The 3,800-nt window shown below is 45.3% G+C and overlaps 1 protein-coding gene across 2 annotated transcripts in view; it reads right to left on the bottom strand.

Moving 5' to 3' along the window:
• Positions 1 to 2,548, bottom strand: part of SLC6A16 (solute carrier family 6, member 16) — a 17,583-nt gene extending 15,035 nt beyond the window's left edge. Inside the window, exon 1 of one of the 2 annotated variants that reach the window (XM_011946404.1) lies at positions 2,371 to 2,548. The gene's annotated coding sequence lies outside the window, so the exon portion shown is untranslated. The remainder of the gene's footprint in view (positions 1 to 2,370) is intronic. The other variant, XM_011946403.1, reaches the window with a different exon arrangement.
• Between the last annotated feature and the right edge of the window lie 1,252 nt (positions 2,549 to 3,800).

The following is a 3,800-nucleotide window of genomic DNA, read 5'->3' as shown; positions in this document are numbered from 1 at the left end:
AAAAAAAAAAAAAAACCAAGAAGGTGAAAGACATGTACAGAGAAAACTACAAAGCATTGCTGAAAAAGATTAAAGGAGACATAAATAAATGGAAAAATATCCCATCTTCACAGGCTGGAAGACTTAACACTGTTAAGATGTCAGTGTTACCCAAAACAATCTACAGATTTAGTAGCTTTTTTATTTTTTTATTTTATTATTATTATTTTTTTTTTGCAGAAATAGATTATTTTTTTTTTTTGCAGAAATAGAAAAACACGTCCTAAAACTAAGATGAAATCTCAAGGCACCCTGAATAGCCAAAATAATCTTGAAAAAGAACAAAAATGCTGGTGTACTCACATTTCCTGATTTCAAAAAATATTACAAAGCTATAGTAATCAAAATAGTGTGTTACCTGCATAAAGATACAGACTAAGGGAACAGAATAGAGGGCCCAGAAACAATATATGGAAAAATGACTTTTTACAAGGGTGCCAAGACCACTCAGTGAGTAAAGGACAGTCTTTTCAACAAATGATGCTGGGAAAACTGGATGATGTACATGCAAAAGAGTAAAGATGGACTCTTACCTGACACTACATACAAATATGCAAAATAAACCAAAGACCTAAATGTAACACTTAAAATTAGAAAATTCTTAGAAGAAAACATATGACAAAAGCTTCATGACAGTGCATCTGCAATGAATTATTGGATATGACACCAAAGGCCAAAGCAACAAAAGAAGAAACAGACAAACAGGACTTCATTAAAATGTTTTAAATTTGTGCATCAAGAGACACTATCGAAGGGGTGAAAAGACAACCCACAGAATGGGAGGAAATATTGGCAAATCATATGTCTAATAAGAGATTAATATTCAGAATATATAGAGAACTCCTAAAACTCAACAACAAAGAAACAAACAACACAATTCAAAAATGGGCAAAAGACTTAAATAGACATTTCTCCAAGGAAGACATACCTGTCTCCAAAAAGCACATGAAAAGATGTTTGACATCACTAATCATTAAGGAAATGCAAATGAAAACTACAATGAGATAACACCTCACATCCATTAGGATGGCTAATATAAAAAGGCAGAAAATAAGAACTGTTGGTGAGGATGTGGAGAAATTGGAATCCTTATGCCTTGCTCGTCAGAATGTAAAATGGTGCAACCACCATGGAAAACACTATGGTGGTTCCTCAAAAACTTAAAAATAGAATTACCATATGATCCAGCAATTCCACTTCTGGGTATACACCCAAAATAACTGAAAACCAGGCCTGTAGTGGCTCAGCCTGTAATCCCAGCTCTTTGAAAGGCTGAGGTGGAAAGATTGCTTGAACCCAGAAGTTCGAGGCTGTAGTGAGCAGTGATCATGCCACTGGACTCCAGCCTGGGAGACAGAGAGAGACCCTGTCTCATAAAAATAATAATAATAGGCTGGGTACGGCGGTTCATGCCTGTAATCTCAGAACTTTGGGAGGCTGGAGCCGGTGGATCACCTGAGGTCAGGAGTTTGAGATCAGCCTGGCGCACGCCTATAGTCCCAGCTACTCCGGAGGCTGAGGCAGGAGAATCGCTTGAACCTGGGAGGCAGAGGTTGCAGTGAGCCTAGATCACACCACTGCACTCCAGCCTGGGTGACAGAGTGAGACTCCATCTCAACAAAATAAATAAATAAAAAATAATAGATTCATGTTTCTTAAACACATTCTAGAATAGTTGTCCTTAAAAACAAGCTTTACGGAAGTGAGAGAACTGAGTTTTGGCCAACTGGCCACTTCCAACACCCATAAAGCCCCTTGAGCCCCAGGCGGACTCCTTCTCCCATATGGGTGCAACCCTCCATGGCGCCCCTGCACCGTCATCCCAAGCAACTCCTGAGCTCATGCCCTGTGGGGAGTGCTCAGGATCCCCCAGAAATGCCCATTCCCCTCACATTACCTCCTTCCCTGGAACTATAAGCTCCACAAAAGGAAAATAGGGAGCTGGTGTCCCATTTCTTCAAAAAGCAGAAAATAACTGCCCTAACAGACCAGTGAAGGGGGTGGACCCGGGTTTCTGCCACCCGGGCAGTTGACACTGATGGCTTTCCCCAAAGGCAGGGACTGATGGCCGAATCCTGTCAAGGAATTGGCTCAAACTCAGACTGGATGAGTGAGGAAAGCCGAAGACAGTTTCTTGTGTCCTACGTGGGGGGTAAAGGAGGGACCCCTTTGACCCCTCAGCTCCACAGAGCCCAGGGCAATCAGGAGGCTCCCAGCCAGCTGTCACCCGTCAGGGGAGCCCAGTGAGCCCGGGCCTGGAAAATGGCGCCCAGCCCCACACACCCCAGATCTGGGAACGTTTCAGGGCTCCCTGGGCCAAGTGACCCTCACCCTAGCCCCGAGGCTTCTGCCAGGTCCTTCAGTCCAGCCAGTCAGACAAAAATGAGGGTGAAGAAGCCCCAGCTGAGAAACCTAGCAACCTCTTCAGGCCCCTTCAGGCATCGACGGATCGGTTTGGGCAACACCCTTCGGTCTGCCTGGCTCGCGGCCTTTCCCGCGAATTCTCTGCGCATGCGCCCCTGCCACTGCCCCTCAGTCCCTCCCTAGTACCATAGTGAATGCTTTCGCCACTCCACCCTCCCCAACTCCCTGGTCTCTCCCTGCACGCACGCACGTGCGCACATCCTCTGACTGCTCACGCGCTGCACTACACCCCACACCCCATACCCCATCCCATCCCATCACAGACACCCACGACGCCACGCTTCAGGCAGGGTTCTAAGACAAGTCCCTTCTCTGATGCATGCGCTTTGCTTCCACTTCCACGTAAGGAAGAAGAGGTGATGAAGTGGGAGAATCGTCTCATTCATTCCTTCTAGCCTTCAAACCTTTCACACTTACTTAAAGATCGCCTAGTAGAAAACAAACCTTAAATATGCGTCCAACAAGGCAGAGAGGGACGTTGCCTTAAGAGGGCTCAGAAGCCTACTAGGTTGCAGACAAGAATAAAAACTCAAAGATTTACTTAGGTCATCCGTTCTCATACTTTCTGGTCTCTTTTTTTTTTTCTTTTTTTTGAGACGGAGTCTTGCTCTGTCACCCGGGTTGGAGTGCAGTGGCTGGATCTCAGCTCACTGCAAGCTCCGCCTCCCGGGTTTACGCCATTCTCCTGCCTCAGCCTCCCGAGTAGCTGGGACTACAGGCGCCCGCCACCTCGCCCGGCTAGTTTTTTTTGTATTTTTTAGTAGAGACGGGGTTTCACCGTGTTAGCCAGGATGGTCTCGATCTCCTGACCTCGTGATCCGCCCGTCTCGGCCTCCCAAAGTGCTGGGATTACAGGCTTGAGCCACCGCACCCGGCCTCTGGTCTCTTAAGAATTATTAAGGACTCCAATAATTTATGAGTTATATTTATATGGGTTTTATGTTTATGTAAGTTGTATCTATCAATATTAAAATAAATTTCTAAAATAATCATTGTTTAAAAATTCATTATGTGTCAAAATAACATTTTTATTTAAAATAACTATAATTTCTACACTAAAAGAAACTTTGGGGCCGGGCACAGTGGCTCACGCCTGTAATCCCAACACTTTGGGAGGCCAAGGCAGATGGATCACGAGATCAGGAGTTCGAGACTAGCTTGGCCAACATTGTGAAACCCCGTCTCTGCTAAAAGTAAAAAAAAAAAAAATTAGCAGGGCATGGTGGCACGGGCCTGTAATGCCAGCTACTGAGGACCCTGAGGCAGGAGACTCGTTGGAACCCAGGAGGTGGAGGTTGAAGTGAGCCAAGATTTTGCCACTGCACTCCAGCCTAGGC

This window comes from Colobus angolensis, unplaced genomic scaffold (genome assembly GCF_000951035.1).
Source record: "Colobus angolensis palliatus isolate OR3802 unplaced genomic scaffold, Cang.pa_1.0 Scaffold25, whole genome shotgun sequence".
Taxonomy (NCBI): Eukaryota; Metazoa; Chordata; class Mammalia; order Primates; family Cercopithecidae; genus Colobus; species Colobus angolensis.
The sequence above is the reverse complement of the archived record's forward strand: the minus strand, read 5'-3'. Positions and strand labels throughout refer to the sequence as shown.